General features: G+C 56.0%; 1 long non-coding RNA gene across 1 annotated transcript; it reads left to right on the forward strand.

Annotated features, from left to right (window-relative positions):
- Positions 1–1151: 1151 nt before the first annotated feature.
- On the forward strand, positions 1152–11242 carry LOC139075606 (uncharacterized). The gene is made up of 2 exons (XR_011526203.1): positions 1152–2522; positions 9662–11242. It is a non-coding gene; the product is annotated as an uncharacterized lncRNA (long non-coding RNA).
- The last annotated feature ends 6968 nt before the right edge of the window (positions 11243–18210 follow it).

Consider the following 18210-nt stretch of genomic DNA (forward strand, 5'->3'; position numbering starts at 1 on the left):
ATAGCCACACCTTTTCCCATAACTTCCCACTGATGTCCGTGTGCTTGGGGGCCTGGGAACGAGGTCTCCCAGAAGCCCTCTCCAAGGCCAGCTCAGCCCTCTCACCAAGGCTGGGGCCTTTGCAATAGTAGGAAGAAAGTAGCAACAGGTAAACCACTTAGAGATAATTAGCAATTGGTTGTATCTCCTCCAACACCAAAAGATTTTTGTGGGCTAATATTTTTAGCAGAAAAAGAAAAATTGCTAAACTCATAAATCGTGATTTTGTGTACTCATCTATTTCCAAGATTCACTGTGAGATCACTCAGAGCTTGTTCTTTGATTATGACCATTTAGCAAATGGAATTCCAACAGGCTTGCTGGAGTCTCGCATGCCTTGCAGTTTGCACCAAGAAGCTGTGCGTGACAGCACTTCCATCTGGCAGATGGCCTCACTGGAATGCACTCAGAAGTCTCGAGAACGGAGGCATAAACAGAAGCAAAATTAATCAGTGCAATTGTTTTCTCTGCCATGAACATGACATGTCTCTGGATTTTTGAGGGCAGCATGCATGGGAAGGACCCGGCTTTGCATTCTCCACGGCTTTCAAAACCATGTCAGGTGTCCAACATGCTTTGATAGCTGACATTGGTCTTCCTGCTCACTCTCTGTCTCCTCAAAAACCCTGTCTCGGGCCAGGCCGACATGCAGCGAGCAGAGCCCTGGGCGCCCATAGAGGCAGCAGTGCTGAGACCCCCCCACCCTGAGGAGCCAGACATTACTGGCTCTGACTGAAGGCTCTCTGGAATCTGGTTTTGGTAATTGTTATTTTTATGAGAAAATTACTTGTTTTTGTTCCTTGCAGAGCAGAAAAAGGAAAACAACTCAAGCCAATAGCTGAACAGGAAGGGGAAGCCCATGCCTCCTGTCTAAGGACTGGGAGCTGCGGGTTTGGCGACGCCTCCAGGAGCAAAGGCTGGGAGGCAGTGGCTCCTGCAGCACAGCGCTCTACCCTGAGCTGGTCCTTTTTTGGGAACCTCTGAATCTTAGGTTTTCAGTCCACAAAATGGCAACTCAAAACCTGCTGAAAATATGGGTCTCAGGATTAAAAGGGATGAGACAGGGGTTATAGGGTCTCCCCGGGAAGAACAAGCTACAAAGCACCCCTCGTGGGGCGACCTGAGGTCCCGTGGGTGGGGCGGGACTCCCAAGCTTGAAGAGGAGAGGGTTTTTCTGTGGGAAAGGTGAGGTTGGGGAAGGCCAGACAGGATCCTGGACATGCCAGACCTGCCTTCTCAGGACCCCAGGGCCCGGCTCCTGGACCTGGCAACACAGGCTGGCCACACCCAAGACAAGGTTTCTTCTTCCAAACCACACCCCCCCACCCCACATCCTGGCCTGACCTCAGGGACAGAGGGACCTGATCACTCAGATTCCTATTAAACTTCAGGAGCTGGAGCTGCAGAGAGGGATCTGCGTGTTCACCTACACACCTCACGCTCTGACCCCAGCACCGGGGGAGAGAGGCTTTGGGGCGGGGCTGTCCTTCTGTCTGGGGCTCAGGAAGTGAGGGAATGGGGGAGCGCTGGCCAGGATGCTGCTCCTGGTGAGATGGCTCTGAATACGGGTAAGTCCCTGAGGAGAGGGACCTGATGGGGCCTCGGCCCTGCTACCCTGTGTTAGATTCTTATGGTCACTGTAACCAATTACCACAAACCTGATGATTTTAAACAACAGACCTTTATTCTCTCACAGTTCTGAAGGCCAGAAGTCCCCAGTTGCTTTCACTGGGCTGAGATCAAGGTGTGGGCAGGCCAGCACTCTCCCCAGAGGCCCTGGGGGACAATCTGTTCCTTTGGTCTTCCAACTCCTGGTGGCTGCCAGCATTGCTTGGCTTGTAACCCCACGACTCGAATCTTCAGATCTCTCTCTGCTCTGTCTTCACATCGGCTCCTCCTCCTCTGTGTCAGACCTCCCTCCGCCTCTCTCCTATAAGGATGCCTGTGATGGCATTTAGGGCCCACCCGGATAATCCAGGAGAGTCTCTGCATCTCAAAATCCTTCACTTAATCACATCTGTCAAGACTCTCTTTCCAAACACGGTAACTGTATTAGTTTCCCAGGGCTGCCACAACAAATTAGCACAAATGTGTTGGCTCAAGACAACAGAAATGTGTTCTCTCACAGTTTGAGGATGGAAGTCTGAAATCAAGGTGTCAGCAGAGCCAAGCTCCTTCCAGAGGCTCTTGGGGAGAATCCTTCCTGGCCTCCTCCAGCTTCTGGTGGCTCCTGGCATTCCTTGACTTATGGCAGCATCACTCCAGTCTCTGCCTCCATCTTCACACGGGCTTCTTCTTTGTGTATCAAACCTCCTTTCTCTTATCAGGACTTAGGCCCACCCTAAATGCAGGATAATCTCAAGTTGAGATCCCTAACTTAACTATATCTGCAGAGACCCTATTTCCAGATAAGGTCACGTTCCCAGGAACCAGAGATGAGGACTTGGACATTGGCCATTTACTGAGGACCTTCTATGTTCCAGGTAATTTTCCTCATTATATCATTTAATCCTCATAATAGTTCTGACCTTCTAACTGATGAAGATACTGAAGCTCAAAGAGCTTTAGCAACGAGACCCGGCTGTCACGGCTACTAAGTGATGGAACCAAAGTAAGAACTCAGGTTGGCTAGAGGAGAAGCTCCTCGGTTTTTTCACACCATCATGATGTCTCTCCTTGTGACAAATTTAGAGTTCTAAATCACAGGCATAGGGTGGAGCAGGGTTGGGGATATCACTGCAAAGTCTGAAGGCTACCCCAAGACCTGAATCAGGAGTCTATGTAGCCCCAGGGCTGGGTCATGGATGGCAGGGCACAGCGGAGGGGGTTCTGATGGGCATGGAGGTGTTCAAGAAAGAATTACCGTGACATTTGGTAAAGGACAGTAAAGCAGACTTTATTCAGGGCAACAGTCACAATAGGTACAGGGGCCATTGCAGTGGGGTTTTGCAGTAGGGCAGAGAGTTTGGGCCCATCTCCAAATACAAGGAAAAGTGGGAATTGATAGCCAAGGAGTGGGGTGAGGGGGTGTCAGTGGATGGAAAATTACCAGGAGGAAGCATCAGGGGTGAGGGAGGTTCTGGCTAATCCCACCTGACAGGATTCTTGCTGAAGGCAGGCGGGGGTGATCCCACATCACCTGGGGGCTGGTGGGGGATGAGCAACCCGATCAGATACCGAGGGGCATCAGATATCAAGGATGGGGGATTCTGGCAAAAGTGACTTAGTGGGATTCTTGCTAAAACTGGACAATGCAGAGATGAACACAGAAGCCCAAAAGCCAGGCCTAGGTGAGAAGAGAGTTTAGAAGCGCCTGAGGAGAGTTTGGTCAAGAAGAGAATCAGTCAGAGGAGAAGCGGCTTCCGTCTGGAAACCTCGGTGTTCTGAGCTGGAGGGAGGCAGCCGAGTCCAGAAAGAGCCCGAGGGGAGCCACGGAAGTTGGCAGCAGAGCCAGGCCTGAGCTCTGCTTCCCAGGCCTCTCCCGGGGGCTGCGCTGCCCCCTCAGGGACGGGCCTCAGCTGGGGTCTATGAAGCGGTCTTAGGTCTACAGTCCCATTCTCCTCAGCTGCTCTGGCCTGCCGGAAGAGGAGACAGGCAGATGGGACCACGTGACTTAGTGTTCAGTGCCAGTCCCCCAGGAGTGGCACTGGGGAGGTGGCGGGCTCCATTTCAAGCACATGAATTGACACCTGCTGTCAGCATTGGGGTGAGCTTCCAGCTTTGCCTGGGGACCCAGGGACGTGGCAGGGTTCGCTGCCCCCAGGGCACTCAAGATGGCTCCATAGAAAGACTCCCTCCTGAGGTTTCGGGGCAGGTGGGCTCGAGGCAGGATCACGGGAGTCTTTGTGGGCCAGGACGAGGATCAGAGGGGCGGAAGCAGGCTGGGAGGGTCTCTGCTGACTTTTCTCCTCAGCAGGAGGAGGTCCTAGGGGTTCAAAGGACCCTGTTTTTTCCCAGTCTGTGGCGCCAGTCCCAGTTTGGCAACTGACCCTTGGGGAGAACCAGGGCAGTGAAGTTGGAATAGCTCAGGCACAGGAAAAAGGACACAAAGGCGAACAATGTGGGGAGTGTTCAGCAGGAAGAGATGGGAACAGCAGGCCAGCTGCTGGGCAGGCCTCAGGCTCCAGGAGTCTGGGAGTGCACAAGTGACCCAAGTCCCAAGTGACCAAGTGCACAAGTGGGGCCCAGGCGGTGCCAGGAGGGGAGGGGGCCCCGACCTAGAGGTGGAAAAACACAGAGAGAGCAGGGGAAGGGGAAGGCCTGAGAAAGGGGGGTGAGCTGAGGAAGGGGCTTCCGGTGTGAAGGGCTGAGGAACAGCCACCTCCAGTCAGGCCGGAGGTTTCATCTTTATTAAGGGGCAGTGATTCTTGTCTGTTCTCACCCAGGCTGACTTAGCAGCTTCCAGCCCTTGCTGCTTGCAAGGCCTGCGCTGGAGGCAGTATAGAGAGCAGGGGACAGGGTGCTGGTCCCTAGATCCTGGGCCCTCTCCAGGGCCTCGCTGCTCCTGTCACTCACCCTGAATCCTGCCATCCTTCCTAGCCCTCCCGTGACTCTTTAGGGTGCAATCCAAGCCCCAGCTGCCATCCGAGGCCTTCTGGGCTCTGCCTGCTGCCCTCCCCATCTTCCCGCCCTCCACCCCTCCAGCTCAGAGCTGCTGGCTTCCCAGCCCCCAGGCCTTTGCCCGTCTTGCTCCCCTTTCTCAAACACCATTTCTTCTCTCCTCCACCATCAGAAGCCTCCTAACCTCTGGGGACTCCGTTCAGGCATTGCCTCCCCTGGGAAGCCCGCCCTGCTCTCTCAGCCTGGGCAGCCCCCAATGCCCTCCATGGCAAGCCCAGAAACACTGTAACGGAAGGAGACAGTTACCCATCTCTCCCCTGCCATCCTGAGCTCCTGAGGCCACAGTGGCGTCTCTCTGAGTCTTTACCCAGCCGGGACCAAGCTGGGCCATGCTGAGAGCAGGTGTCCACAGAGCGTTTCTGGATGAATGAGCTGGAGAGCTCAGGGTCAGCGACCTGGGGGGAATCTTTCAGAGGTGGTGAATGGAAGAGAGGCATTTCGCCTGCTCTAGGGGTCTAGAAAGCTGGAAAAATACACTCCTCAAGGCTTGTGATGGAATGCTTTCTAATGGCAGCAGGATTCGGTGTCTCAGATTCAGGTGTCTCAGCCAGAAACGCAGGGAGAAAGTCCCTTTCGAACACTGCCGGGAGGCAGGTGCTAGGGCGGGAGGAGTGGGCCGAGGGTCAGGAGCCCTGGAGGAGTCTGCGGCCAGGGAGCAGGGCTGTGGGACTGATTCGGGGGGGCTAGGGGCAGCCCCTCTCGTAAAGGGTCAACTTTTGGCTTTCCTCCCCCACGTTGAGACCAGAAAGGTCTTAGACCGAAGACGGACTTAGAGGCAGGGTTGCCAGGTAAAATATAGGTTAAATTTGAATTTCAGATAAATGAATAAATTTTTTAGTCTAAGTCCATCCTAAATATTGCATGTGACATACTTAGACTGAAACAATCATTTGTTGTTGATCTGAGATTCAATTTAGCCAGGCGTCCCAAGTTTTAATTTACCAAATTGGACTACCCTATGCGGGAATCAGCCTGGTCTGAGGGGCAGGAGGCCCACAGACCCCATTACAGTAAAATGTTTCTAAAACAAACACCACCTCCAGCAACTTGCACAGAAAACAAAACATGTGACTTCCTAAGAATACATTATTGTCTGAAGGTGGAAGTCCGTGGATTTGAAGGAAAAAACAAAGTTTTCTGCTGAGGAAGAGTGAGTCACAGGCAAGCTGAAAATGTTTCTCTGGCTTTTGGGGTCAAGTGGACATGGACCCCCTTTCTCCCTCCTTTGCAAATCCGTTCACACATCTTCCCTTGGCAGGGCCCGGGCAGGGCTGGGCTGGGCCCTGACTAAGTCTACCAAGACCCTCCAACCGTGCCACTCCTGGCCACCAGCCCCCCAGGCCCCTGAGGCCCCTCCTGACTCCGCTGACCCTACAGAGGGGCCATTGTCTCCTAGCCACTGGCCTAGCTCTGCCTGCACCCATGGAGCTGGGCACTTGGACCCTTAAGGCCAAACTGGGGGCTGAGCTTTAGAGCAGCCAAGAAGGCCCCTTAGGGCACGGAGGCAGGCAGGCACTGAGCCAGCTGCTGAGAGGATGTGATGTCCCCAGGGAGGTCTCAGCCCTGAGCGCTGGGGCTCGGAGCTGGAAGAGGCCACCGTGGGCTGTCCGTCTGCCCATCAGCAGGGGGCTCTTTGAGAGAGGCAGGGTGTCTTATGGCTCTCCCTCCTAGCCTGTCCCCAGCACAGTGGCTCCCCTGTCCCACAGAGTGTGGAATGTGTGTTACCTCGGCAACTGCAACCCCAGGCCCTGGGGACAGGCTGCCACAGGACAGGCAGAGATGTGTGCAGTGTGGCTGGGCCTGGGCCTTCTTCCCTCGCCCCTTGTCTAGTCTGCATCGGCAGCAGAGGGCCCTGTTAAACCCACATGTCTGATCCCAATGCTCCTCTACTCAATACCCTGCAGGGGTGCCCGTCTCACCCCAAGTGAGCACGGAGGCCCCCCCAGGGCCATAGCCCACACTCTGCCCCATTACCTCCTGACCTCAGCCCCCAGGAGCCTCCCCTGGCCGACCCTCTCTTCCCACGGGGAACTGAACAAGCAGGGCTTCATACTTGCCATTCCTTTTTTCTGGAATGCTCTTCCCCCACAAGGGTCCCCTCCTTCAAGTCTTCCCTCAAACATCTTCTCTGACCTCCTGACCCGTTAAGATTGCAGTCCCCTCCCCATACACCAGCACCACCTTCCTCTGTCTCCCCAGCAAGCTTCACCTTCCGTGATTTACTTACATTTGGGGCCGACTGTCCATCTCCCGCGCTCGACCACAAGGACTGAGAGGGCAGGCATTCATGTCTCTTCCTAGGACAGGTGGGGCCCCCAGCAGGTGTGGCTGAGTGGGAGGGGCCCCGTGCACAGAGCAGCCCAGCCCTGGGGGACAGGTGAGGTGGGGACTGGATCTGCCACCTCACAGGGGGCTGACTGTGCAATGAGCACCAGGAAGCCCCTTGTAGCCTCCACAGTGGGGAGGAGAGGGGCCCGGACACATCTTCAGGGTAGCCTTCCACCTCTTAGGGGCCATCTGTGCGAGCTTGCACCAGTTGAGCTGCTATAAACTTCAGGCCAGGTCCCACTGGCATGGAAGGGACACTGGGGATCCTGAGGAGGGAAGCCCAGCTGCCCACCATGGATGGATGGGGCGAGAGGGCAGGGTCACAGGTCAGGGAGTGACCTTTCTAACTTGGGGTCAGTCGTCCTGGCAAGCTGAGCACAAAGCCAGCCTCTCCTGTCTGCAGGAGGTCGTCTGGCCCCACGACATTCCAGGCATTCTTTGGGGTCTTTGTGGCCTAGGTCTGTGTCTGGGGGGAAGTAGAGCTTTGTTTAGTGAGGAAGTGTCTGACTGACTGCAGACCCCTTTGTTTGGCCGCCAGCACAGCCTGCCTTCCTCAGGCCCCACTGTCTGGCCCGGCTGACCAGCTGGGGTGAGGGTGGGGGTGGGGACAGAGGTCCCTGGGGCTGGTTCCCTCCCACTGCCCTGCAGGCACAGAGCCCGTGACGGGCCTTCCTTCTCAGTACCCAGCTGGGCCTGGCCTCAGGTAAGGGGAAGGCTGAGAATCCCAAACTTCAGCCCCTTATTCCAGAAGCAGCATCTTAAATGGGATGCAGCCTGGCCTGTGGAGAGAACCCGAACCCAGGGGTCACCCACATTGGCTTGAATTCCAATGCTACTTACCAAGAAGGTGACCTTCTCCCAGTGACATCAACTCTCCAAATTTAGTTTTGTAATCTGTAAAATGGGCTAATAATACTCACCAGACAATGTTATTGAGAAGATTAAATGAATATATGATTGTGCCCAGGATGGTTTCTGGCACATGCAGGCACCCAATAAATGTGAGTTCCACGGTGACAGGCGATTCTGAGAGGGAGACAGAGCAGGAGAAACCCAATCCCTGTCTTCAGGGACTCAAGGGGTAGAGGACAGCAAGGAGACCCCCAGGAAGAAGAAAGAGAGACCTGGGACAGCCCCCACAGACCTCACAGATGCATGTGGCTGCCCGTGAGGGTGAGGGGCCCATGCCAGGAGGTGGGCATGCTCCATCTTGTCATCCTAGACCAAGAGCTGGGGGCACGTGAGGCCCCACATGCCTCGGAGAGCACTCCAGCAGATGGGGCAGGAACACAGAGAGCTGGGGGGTTACCCTGCTCTGGTCCACATGCCCCAGATCCCTGGGCTGTTCAGAGGCCAGACCGGGAAGGAGGGACTCACCTGCCCAAGGAGGTCAGCCGGGTACCTGACTCTCTGAGAGGCCTACGCAGGTGCCATGGGGGCCACAGATGGTGAGGGGTGCAGGGGCAGTTCCCAGGAAGCAGCTACAACTCAACCCCAGGGGGAGCAAGTCTGGCCACCACAGGAAGAGCTCCCTGAGGAGTGAGCTTCCGGGCAGCGGTGGAAGGGGCAGAGCTGCTGAGTGTGGCCAGGGGGCTGCAGAGAGTCCCTGCCCTGGGCAATAGGCTGCATCCAGCCCTGAGGGTCCGGAGTTCCTGGAGGGGCAGCAGGAGCATTTACTAGCTGCATCCTTGGCGAGTTCGCTAAGCTCTTCCTTCATTCGTGAAATAGGATCTTCATGACCGCCGTGCCAAGTGGCATCGCATGCAAAGTTGCTAGCACAGGGCTCCCATCAACAGACCAGGCTGCTCTCACTTTTCCATGGAAGCCTGGCCTGTGAGCCCGAGCACCTCACTTCAAGCCCTGGCTCTGCAGCCAGCTCACTGTGTGGCCTTCAGCGCATCTCTGGCTCTCTCTGGGCTGCCCTCGCTCCCTCTGTGTCCTGAGAGGAGTGACAAAACCCTTCCTGCTCTGACCTGCTTGGTGCCTTTGGCTTGTCCCCAGAGGGTCTTGCTCTTTTCCGGTAGAGCAGGGTCAGATGTCCTGCATTCACCTTCCAGTGGGGTAACTGTAGCTGGTAATAGATGCACCCCAGCTACAGGGGGTGCTGAGAGTGTCCCCTGGGGCACGGCTGGCTGGCCTGGGGGAGGGAGGCAGGTGCCCATAACTGCCCATTCTGGGTGTGTCCCAGCCTGTAGATGCCTGCCGGAGTCACGTGGTGTGCGACAAAAAGATCAACTCCATCAAGATCAATAATTGTGGGGAGAGGGCTGACAGGGGCCAGGGTGGTCAGAGGGATTCCTAGACTGTGTGGCAAGTAGAGGAGTGGCAGGAAGCAATGGCCTTGGAAATGTCTGGTCAGTCTTATGGAGGAGTCATCACAGCAGGGGTGAGAGCTGGCTGCAGGCCAGGGCATGCAGCCCTGGAGAAGGGGGCCGCAGGTGAGTGTGCAGTGGTTGCAGGACGCTAATGTCCAGAATCCTGAGCTAGGGGTGGCCTTGCCTCCACTTTAATCCCTATACACAGCTGGGACTGAGCAGGGGGCTAGCCCTTCTCTGGGCCTCACAGTCTCAGGTCTCTCTGTGGCTAACTGAGCCAGTGGGGGAAAAGGCCCGCCCTTCCCCTGGTGTGAGCACCTGTCCTTGGCTGGACACTGCAGCTCTCTATCTCCCCACAGAGAAGGCCAGGCCTGCCGCTGGGAAGAAGTGGGAGTAGCTGGCTATCTGGAGCTCCAGCTGTGACGTGAGCCCAAGGTGGGACGGGCCACAGTCCGAGGCTGGGCCTGCTGCTGCCCTCCCTCTCCTCGTCCTGAGCCCCCAAAGAGCAGGGTGGAGCCCCAATGGAAGTGACACCATTGAGAATAGAAGACTATCCCCATCTTCAATTGGGGGTAGAAGTTTGGACAGAGCAGGACGTGCTTTGGGAGAGAAGCGATGTCATCGAACTCCAGCAACTATTTGGTGAAACCCCAGATGGATGCTGCCTTCTAGATCAGAGATCTAAAACCTTCATGTGTATATGCATCACCTGGAGGGCCTGTCAAACCACGGAGTCCTGGGCCTGAGCCCGGAGCTTCTGATTCGGCAGGTCTGGGGTGGGGCCTGAGGTTCTGCGTCTCTCAGATGCTGGCTGCGGTGCTGACACTGCTGACCCCCCAACCATGCTGAGGAGCACCGTCTACGTCTTTGTCACTGAGAGCACGGCGCTCGGCCCAGCAGCAAAACACTGCTGGGGAGCGCTTGTTGGAGATGTAGAAGATGCCCCTCCTCCAGCTCTGAATCAGAGTCTGCATTTTGACCAGATCCCCGGCGATTCCCAGGCTCATTCACCTTCACTGGGCAGTGCAGCAGCACTGTCCGTTAGGACTTTCTGTGACGATGGGAATGTTCCATGCTGGCACTGTCCAATACACTAGTTACCAGCCACGGGTGACGGTTGAGCATTGGAAATATGGCTAGTGTGACTGGGCAGCTGAATTTTTTAAATTCTATTTAGCTTTAACTAATTTAAATAGCCTCATGTGGCTAGTGGCTTCCGTCTGTCAGCACAGGTCCAGAGTAACCCAGCCCAGAGGGCCTGTAGAGATTGTCAGTGTGCAGTTGGGGAAAAGGTTCAGAGAGGGATCAGAACCTGCCTGAGGTCCCTCACTGAGTCAGTGACAGGGTGGGACCAGAACAATGTCCCTGGGCTCTGAGGCCAGTGTTTTCTCCTCTTCATGGCACTGCCCCCATGACCCTGAGCACTGGCCCTGCCTTTCTCTCCAAACCCCACTGTGTGCTACAGCTCTAGGATTCAGAGTTCACCAGACTCTCAGCAGGCAGCCGGGTGTGAACACTGAGCTTAGCTGTACAAGTGACTGGAGACGTGCCCACTTCTAGTGCCGTATGTAGCAGTAAGAACTGTTCACCGACCGGGAACAGACGCGCAGTAGGCTGTGTGTGCACAAGCTGGACACTGAGTATACCACACACTTGAGCACACAATGAACTTAGGATAAAGACAACGTTCAGCTTCTCCATGATGAGTAATTAAGGTTAAATGAAATCATGAGGGTGAGGCCTACTCCACTAGGATTAGTGTCCTTGTAAGAAGAGACGTCTGAGAGCTCACTGGCTCGCTCTCTGCCTTGTGAGGACACAGCAAGATGGCAGCTGTCTGCAAGCCAGGAAGAGGGTTCTCACCAGAAACCCACCCCGCTGGACCTTGACTTGGACTTGTAGCCTTCAGAACCGTGAGGAAATACATTTCCGTTGCTTAAGCCCTGGGTCTGTGGTATTTTGTTTTGGCGGCCAGAGCCGACTGAGACACAGGGGAAATTGGTTTGATTTTAAAAGCTAGAGGAGAACAAGCCACATCCTATAACCTTTGCTGTCCCTCCTCCAGGAAGCCAGGGGACCCTGGGACAACCTACCCTCCTCCCCAGCGAGACAGGGGATCCCACCAACACTCCCCTCCATAGCTGAGAACTCTGAAAGGGTTGGGGACCTGATCCTTAACATAAGCAAGAGTTAGCAGTGTGTGGGACTGGGGAGGGGGCCTGGGGCGGGTAAGACATTTAAACAGGGGGTGATGGCTGCGTGGAGAGGAAAAAGACATGCAGACAGGGACGAGGAAGTTCTGCAGAGGACCTTAAGATTCGGACCCAAGCAGGTTGGGCCCCCAAGCCCATAGCACCCCTCTACCCAGCAGACTCTTCCCTGAGAGCCTTGTGGGCCCCACTAAAGAGACTGGATTCGAAGCCACAGGCCTGGGGTTTGACTGAAGGAGTTTAGACCAGCAGGTTTCTGTGAACGTGTTTATATTCCAGACAGATCACCTGCCATTCGTGCAGATGGTAGCTTGTAGCAGGAGAGACTAGAGGCCTAGGACCAGCTAAGAGGCAACAGGGGAGAAGTTCAAGGGCTTAGATCGGGTCATTGGCAATGGAAATGGAAAGGAGAGGACAGAGAACAGAGACATGAAGGAAGTAGAATTAGCAGAACTCATCCCAGTACTCCAGAATTCGCAGAACTCCGTGGGAGGCGTGGAGTAGATGGGGGGCAGGGAGACGGAGGGCAGAGCTGAAGGTGACCCTGATTTGCGGCGTGGATCCTGGGTAACAAAGGTGCCACTCAGGAGGGCAAGACGCAGCAAAGCACTGAGGAAGGGGAGGATGAGTTCAGCTAGAGAAGGTTCAGGTTTGAGGCCTGGGGGCAGTTGGAGGGGTCCAGAAGGCAGGAGCGGTACTGGTCTGGAGCCCCACAGAGCGTGGGAAGGGGGCAGGGGTTTGGGACCCCTGCACGGTACTCATCTACTATCCTCAACAGGGCTCCCTCCCTCGGTCCCCAGAGGTCCCTGTGGATCTGCCCGGGACAGGGGTGATGCTCTGTGAGCCAACCAGGCCCGAGCACCTCTGCACTCTGTGTGCTCCAGCCAGTGTTGCCGCTGAGAAAACGGGTGGTGCACGGCCTACCTGTCCTCTGAGTTAACCAAGCCTGCCGAGGGCCCACTCGTCTGGTGGCCGGAGAAAGGGATGAAATGAGGCCAACGCAGCAGAAGCTCTGCCTCCGTAGAGGCCTCTTCGACGCCTCCACGCTCTGTGAAAAGAGCCCCATAAAATGACTCTCCACACAAATAGAAAGATTATTTCTGGAACTAGAGAAAAAGTAAAGTGGCAGGATATTGAGGATCAAAGGAGGGACAGGCTGGTTACCAGCAGCCCCAAGGGGACCAAGGACTGGAGAGTGGGCCAGCCGGGGCCGTGGAGGCAGGTCGGCTCCAGGTGAGGGAGGCCTTGCCAGAGTCCCAGCTGTCCACCCTGCTATCGACTGCCTGAGAGGTGGTGAGCTCCCCATCACAGTGAGAGCCCAAGCTAGGACTGGAAAGCAGCTGTTAGAGAGGTTGCAGAGGAGCTCCCAGCCTCAGGAGGAAGGCCCCACAAAGTCTCAGACCCTTCACCTTGATTTTCCCCAGATTCAGCCGTTCTTTGAACCTGGTTCCCCCGGCGCGGACAGTTTCCACTTGGCACGTGGATTTGCCATCCTAGGGATCCCTCCCCTCCTGTTCCAGTCCTCCCCGTCCCTCCCAGCTAATTAATCACACTGTGCATGTGCAATCAATCACAGGCGTCACTCCTGGGTGGGACCTGACGCTAAGTGGTCCCACAGGCCAGTGCCTCTCAAACTCTGATGAGCATAAGAACAACATGCGGATCTCATCCAGCTGGTCTGGGTGGGGCCTGAGAGTCTGCATCTCCAACAAGCTCCCAGGTGCTGCTGCCGCAGGTCCTGGAACTACCCTTAGAGAAACAAAGTGGTAGCTGCCAGTGAGACCCATCAGGATTCTACAACAGGGGGGTGGCGGAGGCGGGGGGCATTAAGAAGCCCCCGGTGCAGGATTTCAAAGGAACGGACTCAGTTCTTTCTGAAGCAGAACTAAGTCCAACCCTGCCTCTGTCCATCCTGGGGACCATTCCTGGTCTCCCCTGCTTGAGAAGCATAAACCTGCCATAGGAGGGCAGCTGCACCACAGCCTGGGGACCCCCGTGTGACCTCCCGGTACCCCCACCTGTCCCTGGTGAACTGCTTCTGTCTAGAGGAGCTCTTTACTGGTTGTGTGGGCTGGCTGAGACCCCATCACACCAGGGCTCATTTCAGGGGCAGCCCCGCCCAGCCAGGGCCCTAGACAGAGGAGTCTCCTTCCTCCCCACCCCAGCTGGCTTCTGACCACAGAGGCAGCCTCTGCAGCCCTTCCCTGGGAACCAGTAGGCCTCAGCCTCTGGCCCTTCCCCCTCTGGGCCTCAGTTTCCCCATCTATAATGTGGGGGTAAGCCGAAGGTTCTCTTGGAGGTACCTGGCTCAGCACCCACTGAATCAGGCTTCTGGGGCTCAGAGCAGGTGGGGATGGGGCCATGGAGGACAGGTGAGTGTGAGTGGTGGCGGGGCAGGCGGCTCCATCAGGATGCACACGCCTCCACAGCCTCTCTCAGCACTGAGGGTTCTCGGATATTTTTAGGAAGGTTGGCACCTCCTGGGCTGTGATTCATTAAGGCAGCTGACAAAGATCAGCATCTTTCGAAATTGCAGAGAGAAGTTGAGAAGTTTCCCTAGTATTGCTGTGTGTGTCGGGGGGAGGGGGTCGCAGTCCTGGTGTTTCTCCCCAGAGCTGTGAATGTCAGGGAAGGGGAGGTAAGAGGGTGGAGGGAGGGGACGTGTGGGGTGGGGGGAGGGGGGGAATGGGTGGGGCTCCTGGGCGTGTGCATTCTGAGTGAGGGGCTTGGTGCCCAGGGCAGGGCTATTCTGCCATGACAAAGCAGAACGTCTTCAAAGTGTCCCAAGTGTTCTGGAAGGATGCTCTTCTGTGTGTGTGTGTGTGTGTGATGGAGCCAACAGGGACATTGTGACATCATGGCCCAGGGTTCAGAGCCTCATTTGCTCTATTTCAATAAATCTTTGTTGAGGTCCTACTGTGGTCACAAACTGCATTGCAAGGCCCATTTACTTACTGCTTTTTTCCATTTGTGCATTTATTCTGCACACATGTATCAGGTACCTGCTCTGTGCAGACCCCAAGTCGGGTCCTGGGGACGGGGCTGAACCAGACCCGATGCCTGCCTCAGGGCTCAGTGCTGCAGGAGAGAGGCATACTATCTGGCAAGACAGTGAGGGCACCACGGGGGGAGCTGTAGGGAGCATCCCAGAGAAGTGAGCATTGACAGGACCTGGAGATGTGACAGGGAACAAGGGAATCGCTGGGCAAAAGCAGAGGTATGATGCGGCAGGCATATTTAGGGGCACGGAGCAGCCAGTGCGGTCCTGACCTGCAGAGGCCTGGAATGCCAGGCCAGGTAGGGTGTTCTGGCTGCTCTCAGAGTTCACCGCCTCCCTCCATCCCCGTCCAAACATGCCCTGTCCTTGTGGGGACTGAAGAGGCCCCTGCCGCCCCCAACATCATTCCCAAACCCCATGGCACCAGCCCCCAGCCCCAGGGCTCCAGCCTCCACTATTTCTGTCTCTTCTGTCACCATCACACCACCTCCCTTCATTGCTGCTATGACAGGATGGCATCCCGTGCTATCCTCCAATGGGCAATACCACTTTGGGACCTGCCGAAGGAGGCAAGAGGGTAAGGACAAGGGCCTGGAGGCCTGGCAGAATTCCTTCTTACTCAGAGGAGGCTGGTCTTTTTGTTCTGTTCAGGGCTTCAACTGATTGGATGAGGCCCACCCATATTTACTTAAATGCCACCTATTTAAATGTTAATCCATCCAAAGACACGTTCCAAGCTGACGCTGAAATTAACCATCAAGGAGATGGTGGGCCTGGCCACAGCTTGGCCCTAGGCCCTGGGATCTTCCATGAGCCCTGGAACCACCTGTCCCATTTCCTTTTTCTGGCCTGTGCTCAGTTTACCAAACCGTCCCGGGAGCCGGCCTGACTACGCCAATTGATGAAAGATGCCCAACATCCACGGGGTCTGGGCTTCGGGCCGCCAGGGGAGCAGGTAGAGTGCTGGTCCACGGGCAAGCTGCCCCAGGGTGCAGGCTGACTGGGAAATAGGTCACCCGTTGTCCACGCCGCTGTGAACTCAGAGACTCAGAGTCCGACATTTCTCTTTTCCTAGAACAACCTGCAGGATGCCTGTAACTTTCAGGAGCGTTATTCACAGTTTAAAAATAGCAAGCACCACGCAGCTCAGGGTGAGGGAGGCCGGGCGCGGGCTTCCCCGGGCGGGGCGACAAAGGCTGTGTGCTGGCTGGTGCAGGGGCTCCGGTGAGGGGGCAGCACAGGGCCTGGAACCAGAGGGGCCTGGGGAAAATGCCGTGCCTTCCCCCCTCCTTCATTCATTCACCCACACGTACACCCTGAGCTCTTCTCTGGGCACCGAGGGACAGTGGGAACAGGATCTGGCCCCACCTGGAGGTGCTCAGGAGCCAGCAGACACAGCGACAGTGGGAGTCAGCTGGGGCCTCACGGGAGCTGGGGGGCTGGTAGAGGGTGCGCCTCTGGCCTGCCTGGAGGATGAGGTTGAGTCCCAAAGCTGACGGCTTTTGGGCAGGCCCTGAGGGGAACGGCAGCTTCTCCAGGGGCCCAGGTGCGCTGTGGAGGGAGCACGGCAGCCCTCTCCTGTTCTGGAAGCAGTTCCCACAGGGGCGAAACAAGGAGGCTGGACGAGGAGCTCCAGGAATTCGAGATTCATATGTATAAAAAGTCCTCCTCCACTCCTAGATCCTCCTGTACATGCGTGTGCGTGAGTGTGCGTGAGTGTGCATGAGAGCACTGCTCCGCCCCAGCTGATGCTGAAGCAGATGTGGTTTAACACCATGAACTTAAGCATGTCCACACCCACCACGTGTCCCAGCTCCCTCACCCCACAAGTCCCAGGCTGCCCTCAAACCTCCTGCTGTGACCTGGGCCCACAGCTGCCCACTCATCCAGATTCCTGGGCTAGGAGCACCTCTGACTCCTGCCTCCCTGTGGGCCTGAGTTCACAGAGTTCTACAACAGTCAGCAGACCCCTCCTTCCCTCAAAGCCGGGGGGCCAGTGGCTGCGCCTCCTGGGGGCGCGGCAGCACCATCCCTGTGGCCACCTTGCTCCAGCTCACCTATCACCCCAGGAGAATGGGCTTCTGTGTCGGAAGTCACCGACGCCTCTTGTGCACACTGGGCCCTGTCCGTGAGTCTTCTCTGTTCCTGTGGGTTTGCCTCTCCATTCGGCCATGAGCTCCTTGAAGGTAGGATTCGCAGTTCTTCATCACTCCCACCCACTTGGTGCCAGTGCAGTGCCTGCCACGTCCCCTCACTCAGTGTGACGGGATGGCGGAGCAGTTCTGGGGCCCTGTGTCCCAGGCTGTTGCCTGCCTCTCACCTGAGCTGGGACTGATGGATTAGGCCTGCTGACCTCAAAGAAGCTCCATAAGGGAGGCTGCAAGTGGATGGGAAATGAGGAAACTGAGGCACAAAGGCACCAGGTGGCCAGATAGGAGGGGGCAAAAGGGAGGGGCCATAAGCAGGCTCAGCCTTCTCAGAACCCTAAGCTGTCCTTTCTCCCATTCAGTGACCTCTCCATCATCTTGCCCCACCGCCCCTCTCGTTTCCCAGAGCCCTTCACTGCCATTCCTTCTCCAACCTCTTCTTTTTCACAAAGTGTCCCACACTTCAAAATGATCTCATCTCCCCACCACACCCCTGTCCGCTGGCTCCGGGGTCCAGCGGTGTCTGGAGGAAAACCACCAACTTGACTAAATCACATGGACTCAGATCCAGCAATGGATGTCCAAGTGGACCCTTGCAAAGTAGCCACGATCCAGGGGATGCTCTGAATCTGGAGGGGAGAGGGAGATGCTCAGCGAGTAGGCAGCCAGCTGCCTGGTGACCTCTGCTTCGGGGAATTTGAGGTAAAGCAAAAACAGAGCCAGGTCACCCCAAGGCTGCCCACAAAGGCCTGGGGCCCCACTTACCCTCCTCAAGGCTTTGCTGGACCCCTTAGGCAACTCTCTCCCCTTTCATTACTCTAAACCCCTGCCCACCCACTTGTCTCATGGATACTTCTTTCCTTCCTATCACCATCTCGGCATCTCTCCCCCAGGGATAGCCTGCACTCCTGAGGCAGGTGAGAGCCCTCATGGAAGCAGGTGAATCCTTGGAAGCTCCATCAGTCTCAGAAAGCTGGTCTGCTCCAGAGCCCTCTGAAAACCTGTGCAGCATTCTCCCTGCCTCTCTCCGCTCCTTTCAAGCCTTTCTCAGGAGGACGAAACGCTTCCAGGGGGAGCTTTCAGATGGTGGACGAAGCATGGCTGTATTCCCTCCCTTCCCCATTCCACCAAAATGCCTGGAAAATCCCTGTCAATGTGGCAAAGAGCTCATCAGTGACGAGAAATTCTGTTGACTTTCTGGAAAACGGGAAGCAGATTATACTGAACTGATGGATAAAACAGAGCAAGGAAGTCACAACCTAAAAGTGGCCCCGGAGAGATGAGGAACAGACACTCTCCGTAGAGAGTCAGGCAGGCAGCCCACCCACATCTATCAGAGTTCCAGAAAGAGAAAATGACCTGGCTTAAAGACACAGGTCTTGCATCTGAAAGGCAGGATACCCTGGAATATCCTATGAAATTTCAGAAGGCCAGTGACAAGAAGATCTTAGCTTCCAGAGAGTGAAAAACAGGTCACCTACAAGGAATGGGAATCAGGTTAGCATCAGAAATTGCATCAACACCACAGACACCAGAGGCCAGTGGGTTCAGAG

This window comes from Equus przewalskii, chromosome 14, assembly GCF_037783145.1.
Source record: "Equus przewalskii isolate Varuska chromosome 14, EquPr2, whole genome shotgun sequence".
Taxonomy (NCBI): Eukaryota; Metazoa; Chordata; class Mammalia; order Perissodactyla; family Equidae; genus Equus; species Equus przewalskii.